Source organism: Patagioenas fasciata, chromosome 10 (genome assembly GCF_037038585.1).
Source record: "Patagioenas fasciata isolate bPatFas1 chromosome 10, bPatFas1.hap1, whole genome shotgun sequence".
NCBI lineage: Eukaryota > Metazoa > Chordata > Aves > Columbiformes > Columbidae > Patagioenas > Patagioenas fasciata.
The window spans coordinates 26115712-26127313 of NC_092529.1; the positions used below are offsets into that span (position 1 = coordinate 26115712).

An 11602-nucleotide genomic window follows, 5' to 3' on the forward strand; every position below is an offset into this window, starting at 1 on the left:
TGAGCACTGACAGGGAAGAGACATGGACAGGGAAACACCTCCCAGGGGGAGAATCTCCAGGCAGCAGGGAAATGATCAGAAATGGGAGGAAACTGAACCCAGAATTGTTATGGGTGGGAGAACAGAGAAAAGTCCCTGTGATCCCCTGCAGTGCAGATCCCTCCTGTGAGCAGCCCCCTGGCCTCCTGTCCCACCCAGCAAAGCCTCTGCCCTCAGGGCCGGGGGCTCCAAGGCATGAAGCAGCTCCTGTGCAGCCAGAGCTCCAGTTCCTCTGCAGAGCACAGGGGCTGAGAGCAGCTGCCCGGCAATGTTGGTGTGTGGGAGGTGGCTGCACAGCTGGGGAAGGGTGACGCTGTCTGAGTGCCCGGCTGCCTCTGCCCTGGCCTCTCTCACCCCCACCCTCACCGCATTGTCCTTCTTGCTCCCCTGCTCTGGGTCACTGCTGTTGGGATCTTGTTCTTGCTGTCAGGCTCTCTGGGGATGGCAGTTTCAGCTGCAGAGTCACAGCCTGATCTTGTGGGTCATTTCCTGCAGGTGTGTCCATGGGAACACATGTCCCAGCTTTGCTCTGACCTGTGGGGTGTGGGCAATGCAGTCTGTGGGGCTGGGGAATGAACTGAGTCTCCTTGAATCAAATGCCATCATTAGGACCCTTGGCTGTCTCACTAAGGTTTCCTTCCAAGCTGTGAGCTTCTATCCAGGATGCGTACCTGTCCTCCAGCATCTCTGTGTTATCTGAATCGCCATGTAGAAGCACAGAGATGAAGCATCAGAGAAAATGCTGTTTGCTTTGTGAAAAGAAGTCGTGCGTGTCCTGGGCTAAATGTGGGGTGCTGAGACCTTAGGAAAGGGTGAGGCATGTCATGCTCTGAGGTGGGTCCTTCTATTCTTAGCAGTGCCTGGTGGCTTTTCAGGGTAACATGGGAGTGTGATCAGGCTCCATCTCAGAAAGGTGCTAGCCCAGGGTAGCTGGAGCCAGACAGAGGGACAGACCAGCTGCCCTCACTCTGCACTGACCCACAGGCATCCTCACAGGACTTGCTCTAATTTCCCGGAGTGCAGCAGAAATGCTGAGGGTTTCTGACGCCCAACAATACTCTGCAGTGAATATGTGGGGAGATGTAAAGAATCCTGGAACTCTTAAACTGCCTTCACCATCTCTGTTCCTTATCACTGGAAAGCAAGTGCTGACAGCCCTTCTGTATTAGCAGAACCAGGACAGTCCCCACCGTTCCCGTGGCCCCATTTCTGCAGAGCTGGGCTGAATTATTGAGAGCCCATGGGCAGAGTCCCTGCTCTCGGTTGCACATTTTCCAGCGCCAAGCAGGGTTCCAGCCACAGTGCTGGAGAAAGTTCTCCTAGAAAAAGAAAAGGGTATCTGTGTGTGACAGGGGAGGGTCTAGGGGAGTTGGTTTTATTTTTCGGAGAACTCTCCCCTGGCTTTTCACTGCATTTTTTTTTCTCATGACAGCGCCCCAATGCTCAGGAAAAGCAAATGTCCAACACCAGCTCCATTACCCAGTTCCTCCTCCTGGCGTTCACAGACACATGGGAGCTGCAGCTCTTGCACTTCTGGCTCTTCCTGGGCATCTACCTGGCTGCCCTCCTGGGCAACGGCCTCATCATCACTACCATAGCCTGGGACCAGCACCTCCACACCCCCATGTACTTCTTCCTGCTCAACCTCGCCCTCCTTGACCTGGGCTCCATCTCCACCACTCTCCCCAAGTCCTTGGCCAATTCCCTTTGGGACACCAGCGCTATTTCCTACACAGGATGTGCTGCCCAGCTCTTTTTTTTCTTGTTCTGTGCTACTGCAGAATATTCACTTCTAGCCATCATGTCCTACGACCGCTACGTTGCCATCTGCAAACCCCTGCACTACGGGACCCTCCTGGGCAGCAGAGCTTGTGTCCACATGGCAGCAGCTGCCTGGGCCACTGGGTTTCTCAATGCTCTGCTGCACACAGCCAATACATTTTCACTGCCACTGTGCAAGGGCAATGCCCTGGGCCAGTTCTTCTGTGAAATCCCCCACATCCTCAAGCTCTCCTGCTCACACCTCAGGGAATCTGGACTTATTGTCTTTAGTGCCTGTTTAGTTTTCATGTGTTTTGTGTTCATCGTGGTGTCCTATGTGCAGATCTTCAGGGCCATGCTGAGGATCCCCTCTGAGCAGGGACGGCACAAAGCCTTTTCCACCTGCCTCCCTCACCTGGCCGTGGTCTCCCTGTTTGTCAGCACTGCCACGTTTGCCAACCTGAAGCCCCACTCCATCTCTTCTCCATCCCTGGACCTGGTGGTGTCTGTTCTGTACTCGGTGGTGAACCCCCTCATCTACAGCATGAGGAACCAGGAGCTCAAGGATGCCCTGAGGAAACTGATGACTGGATTATTTCCTTATAGCTATAAACTGCCCATCATCTTCTGTTTAACAGTTATAGTGTAAATTGTTGTAGGCCCAGCCTGTCTTCTGTATTTTTTGTTGCTGCTTATGGTTTTTCACATATGGTAATATTGTCATCCCCTTTCCAATTCACTGTCTTCTTTGCTTACTGAGGGGCTGTGTGAATGAGAAGTTGTGCTCTATGGGTGTTTCAACAAATTAAAAGGCCTTGCAGCATCTATTTTTTCCTGAGATCCTTTCCACAGGGCCTGTTTGGAGCTGCAGGGACAGTTCCTGCGGTGGGTGGAGAGGAAAAGAGTCCATCATGGTAGCACAGACAGGGAGCACCAGCGCTTGGCCTTCCAGAGCTATTCTGGTTCCACTCCCACATTCTCCTTCTCATCCCTTTTGTTCGTGCAAGGCCTGAGTGCTCTGGCAGCTTGGTCCCGTCCTGCTGTGTGTCAGTGCTGTGAGCGCAGGCAGGGACAGGCAATCCGCACTGCTGTGACAGAGCTGGACTCACAACAGCCTTTCCAGATAGAAAGGTGATTTCCTATGGGCAGGGCTTCAAGGTTTAGGTCTTCTTACAAAGGTTCTCTCAAGAACATGCTCAAGAAACTGACCCACATATGAAACACAATTGTTCAGCTGATCAGAGTGTGTGTACAGGGCTGGCACACAGCAGTGTCCTCTCACAGCCAGGCCTCTTGCCAGAGACCTGCAGGACCAGCAGAGCAGGGGCTGGGCTGTGCACTGGACACCCCACAGCATCTGCCCCAGGGCATCGTCATGGTCTGGCCCCGCACTACCAGCCCTGGCCTCTCTCCCCAGCTCACAGACATTGCTCTCCCCTCCATGGATGGACACTGAATGAGTAGGTCAGAAATCCATGTCTGCATTGTACAGATGAGATGTGAGCATGCACATCATGTACGAGAGGTGAGATGAATCCAGGTGAACACTAACGACAGCAGCTATTCCTGGGGGTTCCATGAAGGCCTGTGGCACAGACAGTGTCTCAAGGTCACTTCACATTGGGAGTAACAGCCCAGGGGAAACCACCCACTGGGATCTTCTTCCTTGAACTTACGTCCCCGTGTCCATTCCTCATTACGTGGCACATCTCAGATGTGTGCAGAGCAGGTGACACAGCACAGGGCTGAGGTTTCTCCCATCCCTTTGGAGTGGCAACAGGAGGCCAGAGAGAAACTGAGACTACGGCCTCTATGTGCAAAAGGGTCAGACTCTGTCTGTGAGCATCCCTGGGTGCAGAAGGAGTCCTGAGACCAACTCAGATATGGATGCCTGTTGGAACCGTGGCATTTCTGTGTGTTATTCCAGGAACAAACCTCAGTGGCCCAGTGAGATTCATCTCAGCTGCTGGGACAGGCTCATTTCAAGTGCTCTCTCACCCTTGCCCATGATTCTGGATTGTGCTACCAAGAGTGACAGCAGAATCAGAGAAGTTCTGAGGTCCTCAGGAAAGGAAGATGTCAAACCCATCTTCAAGAAGGGCAGGACGGAGAATTTGAAGAATGAAGGGGTGGCCAGCATACCTCTGTCCCTGGGAAGGGGATAGGCCATGTCTTCCTGCACCAGTTTCCAGGAACCTGAAGGACAAGGAAGGGATTGCTGAACAGAAATGAGCGGAAAACCCAATGAGTCCCAAGAAATGCTCTGGACCCATTCCAGAACTTTAGACCCCCAGGAAAGAGCTCAGTGACGGTGCAGCCCATCCAGCTGCATCTGTGTCCCTCACTGAGCAGCACAACCAGTGTGCAGTCACCCCATGGTTCTGCAGCCAACCTGCTCTGCAGAGCATTACTGCCGGTTTGGGGCCCAGTGGGGAGAACAGGATGGGACCAGGAGCACCAGAGCAGATCAGAGGAGGGATGGGGGAAATCACACAGGAGCTGACCTGGGCTGGAAATGGCCTTGGAGAGAAAAATGCTGTTGTTCAGCTGCCCCATGATTATACCCAGAGTTTAGGGTGCAGGGCCAGAAATCCTTGCTGTCCTGGTGCTTCACCAGGCCTGGGAAGTAGCTGGAGAAGGATTGGTGTCCCCCACTTACCATCTCTTAGTGCATCATCCCTCATGAAGGGTGGCATGGAAAGCAAGTCTGAGACCCTGTGTCAGGTCTTGCACTGAAGAAAGTATTCACCCAGAAACCACATCATTTTGCTCTGGTATTTCAGTGCTGGTGCTCATCACTTGTTCTTAAGACAAACTTATGCATCCCTCTTGTTAACCTTACCCCGAAAGTCACCCCTAGACAAGGCTCCTGAGCTGGGGTTGAGCTGGAGAACTGGGGTCCAGCTGTGCCCAGAGGAAGGACAAGGCCTGTCCTGGGTCCCCTAGAGGGCTGGCAGCCTCTGTGGCCTCCACCAGAAAAGGCAGCATATAGGAAACTGTAGACCATCCCCAAGCCCTTTGGAGGCCCTTAGGAAGAGTTCCTCTCTCCAAATATTCAGCACAGCTTCTTGCTGCATGAACAACCAGGAGAAGCTGCCCAGATCCCTCATTCCAGTCCCCATCTCCTCCACCCCATACAGGAAGTGCCCTCCCCCTTGTCACTGAGGTGGTTCCAGGGACCCAAGAGACACCTGTGGGGAGGAGATGTTGGGTAGGGATATGGTATCCTTCAGTGCTCCTCATGGTACCTCTTGCTGGGCTTTGTGCCACTGCTAACAACCCTCTGAGCCTGGATGTTCAGCCAGTTCTCAGTGCTGCTAAACAGGAATATGCCCATGAGCACATTGGGCTGCACTGGGAGGGGCGTGGCCACCCAGACAAGGGCAGTTATTGTCCATCGTGACTCAGCACTGGTGTGGTCACATCTGGAGCGGTGTGTCCCAGTGTGAGGTTCCCCATTCTGGAGGAACGGGGAGGAGCTGTCGTGTGGCCAGAGAAAGTCTGGGTCATGTGTGGAGATGCTGAGAGACCCAAACTTCTTTAGCCTGGTGAAGGGGAGGCTGAGGAAACGTGCTGGTTTTACTGAAATTGAGTTAATTTCCTTCATGCATTTTGAACCTTTCTCCTTCACAGCCAGTACAGTCTTTTGTTTAGATTTCCTATGAGAACAGTGAGATAACGCTGTTTCTTCCCTGGGATAGAGTTAATTCTGTCTTTTAGCAGCTTTACAGTGTTTGCCATTTGCTATGAAAGGAATGTCAGAACTCACTGAGATCTCGTCTGTTGTCAGGGAAACCAAGGACTTCTTTGGCCATCCAGCTGGGGATGCAAATTGGCAGGAGGGGACACAGACAGGACAGCACCTGGATTAACATGCAGGCTGATCAATGAAATATTCCCTATGATTAGCATCATACTCATTCTAAAGCTGGAGCCAGCTTTTAGGGCTTGTTACATCCGTTACTTTGGGTATTACAGCTGGTTTGGTCGTTCCATTCAGAAGTTTCATTCTGTCATGAGTTCAATGTTAGTTCAGCCTTTTGCCATTTTGCCATAGTGCAGTTGGCCTTTGCACCTTTTTACCTGTTGCCCTTTTGCTTTCTCTTGTAGTTTAGGACCAAGTGTTCCTATTTTCTTAATTTAATTTATCTATCTTTATTTAATTTACCTGGACTATTGTCAGTGAAACCAAGGACTTCTTTAGAGTCCAGCTGCAGGTGCGAATTGACAGGAGGGGGCACAGACAGGGCAGCACCTTGACTGACATCCAGGTCAATCAATGAGCTATTCTCTACCATTAGTGTCATGCTTGGTATAAAGCTGGAGATGTCTTTTCCAGCCAGTTACTTTTGGTTTGCCGGCTACTTTGGTTGGCTCTGTTTGGAAGTTCCATTCTATTGGGAGTTCAGTGTTAGTTCAGTTTTATGATGTTTTCCTGATTCTCATTTGGCCCTTGGGCCTCTCTGCCTTTTGCACTTTTACTTTCTCTTGCTGGGATCAGCTGTTCAGGACCAGGGTGCTCTCTTCTTTGGGGCTGCCTGCTCAGCACAACTGGAGTTATGTGGGGGATTGCACTGAGTATCATATATTTTACTTTACGTGTATTTTAGTATAAGCATATTAGAAGTAGCAGTGTATTATTTTCATTGTCTTATTATATTTTTTTATAAACTCACAGGTTTCTCTCTTCCCTTTCAGTTCTCTCTCTTATCCCACTTGAGGACTGGGAGCAGGATGTGAGCAGCACTCATGGTCTTAGTTGGTGGCTGTGGTAAAATCATGACAAGAAAAGGTAGTAGTAGCTTCAGAAATGTTGAAAATCACTTTCCAAGATTATGGCACTTTTTCTTTTTAGTAGAGGGAAACAGCATGAGAAAGGAAAACCATCAGAAACTGCAGCTCTGGAGCTCCAGAGTGGAGCTCAGGATAAAGAAATGTCATTCTGAGCACAGTGCTGTGGTCATTCAGAAGGACCCCGGATCAGCCATGACGTTGTGTTTCCAGGAACAGCTGGTGACGATGGAGAGACAGCAGCACAGATGGGGACACACTGGGGTGAGAACAAGGTGGGGAAGTGCATGGGGTGTCTGCAGCCTGTGGGGAAACAGCCACAGGCCTGGGACAGTGTAGGAAGTACCGTGGTGGACATGGCCAAGGGCACTGGGAAGTTTGGATGTCCCTGCAAGAGCCAAGGTCTTCATCCTCTTGGCTTTGGCTTGTGTCCCAAGGCCTAAGAGGAGACACATGGTTGTCATGGCCATGGCACCCCATTGCCTCCTTGCACCCCCAGGGAGTGTCACACCATTGTCCTGCACTGGGCATCGCACTCCCCACATCCCCAGAAAGAGCCTGAGGCACACGTAAGGAACAGGATCTCCCTTCCTAGGGACATGGGGTCAAGGCTTGGCCATTGTCCTTCATCAAACAAACCAAGGGTTTTCTCAGCATCAGAGCTGCTGCACTTTGCCTTTGCCTGATGCAATCACAGCCTCCAATTATCTGCTCTAACGAGTCCCTGGGGAGGCTTTGTCAGTAACAGCCCTCAGTGGGGCCCATTATTGCTTGAAGATACTTTGGAGTTTGCTTCTGACTTGGACTTCTTGAGCAGATTCTTCAGTCTGTGCTTGGTATCTGAGGTTCATGGACTCAGCACCAAATACGCCATGGGGCTCATTAAAACACAGAAAGCCCTAACGAGCAATGTTTCTTTCCCTAATTTTCTTCAAATGTTCTAGACTTGTAGAACTAACTGGAGAGGTTTCAATGGGACACTTGCTGATGAAGATTTCAAAGAAGATTTAATGAAGGAGGTTTTTTCATTCAAGGGTATTTTCTGTCATTTTTCAGTGTATAGAAGAAGTGACAGCAGCATTCTACACTGGACATTGATCCAGAGGGTCTCCTGAAGACATCTAGACAGGCAGAACAGTCCCTTGAGGCTGGACACTGTATGGACAACCTCGCTCCTCACCCCCCACCCCCAGTCTGCCGGTTCCCTCATTGGCCACCAGAGACTGCATCACTTTTCCTCACATCAGACTTCTCCACTGAGCTCTGCAGGAGATGCTGCAGCTCCTGTGCACCAGCTCCACCTGCTCTCCTGTGCAAACACTGCACAGTTTAATAAACAGTAAAACACTTTCCTCAGCTGTGTGTGCAAGCTGGATCTGATGAGGTCCACCATCCACAAGGGACATCCACACAAGAACTGGTTAAGACAGAGACACACGAAAGGATAGAAATAAACACAATGAACATGTTGACTGCCATGTTAATTAGAGCTCTAAAGAATGGGGCAAGTTTGTAACTCCCTGAAGCTCAAAGCAGAAACCAGGCAGTTGAGAGGAACTGAATGACCAAAGAGCAAGTGGAGGAGAAACCTGAGAGCACTGGGAAGGGCAAACGTCCAGACAGTGCTGGAAAGTTGTTCTTTGACAGGGACATTGAATCAGGAGAAGTGGGAACTCCTGTGTGACGAGGGAGGTGAAATAATAGAGTGCTGGTAATAGAAGTACAGGGGAAGACTGATATTTCTTCTCCTATCCTTAGTACACTTCACCATAATTCAATTTTTTTCCTTTAATTTTTTTAAATTAATATTTTAAAAAAAGAAAAAAACAAAAAAACAAAACACAATCAAACCCACATACAAAGAAAAAAAAAAAAAAAACACAATAAAAAAGTGTACGTTTCCAGACAAACATCAGTCATCAGTTGTGTTACCATAAACAGTCAGTGCCATTTTAGGGTCCCCACTGTACCTGAGGTGCTGGCCTACGATTGGCAGCTATCACACAGGACCTGGGGAGACCAGAACACCTTGCAATGCAGTCGGATCCTGGGCAGGGCATCTACACTGGCACGAGGTGTTTTTGTCCCTGCAGCTGAGGACATTTGTGTCCTAAATCCATGCCCAGTTCTGGAAAACTCTTTCCTATTCAAATAAAAAGAAACTCCCCTACAAGGACCTTAAAATAAATAAATAAGTAAATAACTAAGTCAGTAAATAAATAAATAAATAGATTTATAGAAGTATGTTGACACCATCCTTTCTTTTGGATCTTTGTCTTCAGTTCTTCTTATTTTAATTTCCATTGACATTAATTGACATCTGATGGGCCTACAAGCATGAAGCCAAGATCATTTTGTGTCTTGCACAGCGCCCCATGCCCTCTAAACCTTCCCTGCCCAGGACTCCTCACACTTTGCCCAGAGTGAGTCACACTGAGGTGGTGGCTGGTTCCCTGGCTGAGATGTTGGTTTAGATGGTCACCTACAGCACAGGTGGATCCTGCCCCATCATCGTCTGCTCTGCTCCAGTTAGAAACAGAGCCCAACATCACAATGGGATCATAAGAGAACTGAGGTTGAAGGGATCTCAGGAGTCTGCAGTCCAACCTGTCACCAACTGGGTCATACCAAGGTGTTCAAGCCTTGATTCAATCCGAGTTTCAGCAGGACTAGAGAAGTGATCATCCCTTTGTACTCAGCACTGGTGAGGCTGCACCCTGAATCCTGGGGTCAGTTTTAGGCCCCTCATGGCAAGGAAGACATTGAGGTGCTGGAGAGAGTTCAGGGGAGGGTGACAAGGCTGGTGAAGGGTCTGGAGCACCAGTCTTATGAGGAGCGGTTGAGGGAGCTGGGGCTGTTCAGCCTGGAGAAAAGGAGGCTGAGGGGAGACTTTGTCACTGTCTACAACTGCCTGAAAGGAGGTTTTATCATGGTGGGTGTTGTTCTCTTCTCCTAAGTAGCAAGTGATAAGACAAGAGGAAATGGCCTCAAGTTGCACATGGAGAGGTTTAGATTGGATATTAGGAATAAATTATTCAGGGAAAGGGTTTTGTAGCAATGGAACAGACTGCCCAGTGAGATTGTGGAGTCACCATCCCTGAAGGTGTTTAAAGGACATACAGATGAGGCTCTTAGAGACGTGGTTTAGTGCCAGATTTAGGCTGTGGATGGATTCAATGATCCTGAGTGTCTCTTCCAACCATAATTATTCTATGATTCTATGATAAGTCATTTTTGATATTTTCCGTCTCAGAGGAAGCACATCCCAGTGCGGCATTTAGATGGTTTCTTGGGGAAGTTACTCTCAACATGAAGTGACCTGAAAACACCGCCCCACAGGCCTCCATGTCCTCCACAGCGATAGCTGAGGCATTTGTGCTCATTTGGGCTCATTTGCCCCCACAAACACTGTGTGCATGCTCCCATCTGCTTGCTGTGCACACTCAGACTTCTGACCTAGTCATTCAGAGTCCTTCCAAGGAGGGATAAACAACCTCTCTCAGATATGGTGAGAGGACAATAATCAAAATGGTGGTTGCAATGGGCTGATCTGTGACGAATGCCTTGGGACAGCAGCCACAGCGCATCCAGGAACATGGGAACAGACCAGATCCTGCTCTCCTGATCTTTCATGTCTCTCCCAGCAGGCCTGGCCATGTGAAATCACTGCTGTGTGCCTCACAGAATCACAGCCTTGTTTGGGTTGAAGAGACCTCTGGAGATCATCCAGTCCAACTCACCTGCTAAAGCAGGTTATCCCAGAGAAGATCACACAGGATCATGTCCAGGTGGGTTTGAATGTCTCCAGAGAAGGAGACTCCACACCTGCTCTGGGAAGCCTGTTTCGGGGCTCTGTCACCCTCCAAGTAAAGAAGTTTATCCTCATATACAGATGGAACCTCCTGTTCTTCAGCCTCTACCCATTGCCCCTCATCCTATCATTGGGCACCACTGAAAGGAGTCTGGTCCATCCTCTTGACACCCACCCTTGAGATATTTATAAACATTGATAAGATCCCCTCTCAACCTCTCTTCTCCAGCTGAACAAACCCCCTCTCTCAGGCTCTCCTCATCAGAAAGATGCTCCAGACCCCTTGTCATCTTGGTAGTTCACCACTGCACTTTCTCCAGTAATTCCTTGTCTTTCTTCAACTGGGGAGCCCAGAACTGGACCTAGTACCTCCAGATGCGGCCTCACCAGGGCAGAGTAGAGGGGGAGGATTCACCTCCCTTGACCTGCTGGTCACATTCTTTGCAATGCACCCCAGGTACCATTGGCCTTCTTGGCCACAAGGGCACATTGTTGACTCATAGTCAACCTGTTATCAACCAGAACTCCCAAGTCCTTCTCCACAGAGCTACCTTCCAGGTCTGCCCCTAACCTGTAGTGGTGCCTGCGGTTATTCCTCCTGAGGTGAAGGACCTTACACTTGCCTTTGCAGAACTTCCTTGGGTTCTCCCCTGTCCAGTCCTCCAACCTGTCCAGGTCTCGCTGGATGCCAGCACAGCTGGTGTGTCAGCCCTTCCTCCCAGTTTGGTGCCCCCACCCTACACACTCACACACTTCAGCTTTTCACTGGTGTTTCCCTCTCTGGGGCATTTTCCAGCCCAGCCCAGCAGAGAAGATCCATCTGGGCAGGCCATGTAGAATGAAATGAAGGAAACAGAGGTCAGTGACAGTGCCTCTCTGTCTGCCACGCTCAGGATAGCCCGATGACAGGAAGCCTTCAGCTCCCTGTGCCAGCCCCGCTCCCCAGGGACAGGACAGCCTCTCTGTCTCAGTGCCTCTCTGTCTGCCACGCTCAGGATAGCCCGATGACAGGAAGCCTTCAGCTCCCTGTGCCAGCTCCTGCTGCCCCAGGGACAGGGCAGCCTGACCCAAGTTGTCACCCACAGGCAAAGGGTTTCTCTTTCCATGTCTGCACACAAACACTGCCACGCTCTTCTCCTGGGAGGTCCCATCTCCCCGCAGAGCCTTTGCCCAAGGAGAGCACATCCGCACTGGCCTGGC

General features: G+C 50.3%; 1 pseudogene; it reads left to right on the top strand.

Annotated features, from left to right (window-relative positions):
• Window positions 1-1279: 1279 nt before the first annotated feature.
• Window positions 1280-2449, top strand: LOC136115971 (olfactory receptor 14J1-like; annotated as a pseudogene).
• Window positions 2450-11602: the final 9153 nt, after the last annotated feature.